A 262-nucleotide genomic window follows, 5' to 3' on the forward strand; every position below is an offset into this window, starting at 1 on the left:
TGAAAGAAGGAACACTATGGAAACAATGGCAGTTCATGCAGGCCAACCGTCAAAAGTGGTTCCAGACCAGTGGCCAGTCACCGGATCTGAAGGAGAAGTAGGAAAGGATCCAAGCTTGTTGGTACGCCATGCCGAACTGGGTGGGTGAAGGTTACACGACCAAGTTTTTGTCGCGTCATTTTTAATGAATTACTATTGTTTTTAACTACAGATGTGATAAATTTCTTCGAACAATGCAAATAAATTATTTAAATGGATTGAT

Source organism: Toxorhynchites rutilus, unplaced genomic scaffold (genome assembly GCF_029784135.1).
Source record: "Toxorhynchites rutilus septentrionalis strain SRP unplaced genomic scaffold, ASM2978413v1 HiC_scaffold_56, whole genome shotgun sequence".
Classification (NCBI taxonomy): Eukaryota; Metazoa; Arthropoda; class Insecta; order Diptera; family Culicidae; genus Toxorhynchites; species Toxorhynchites rutilus.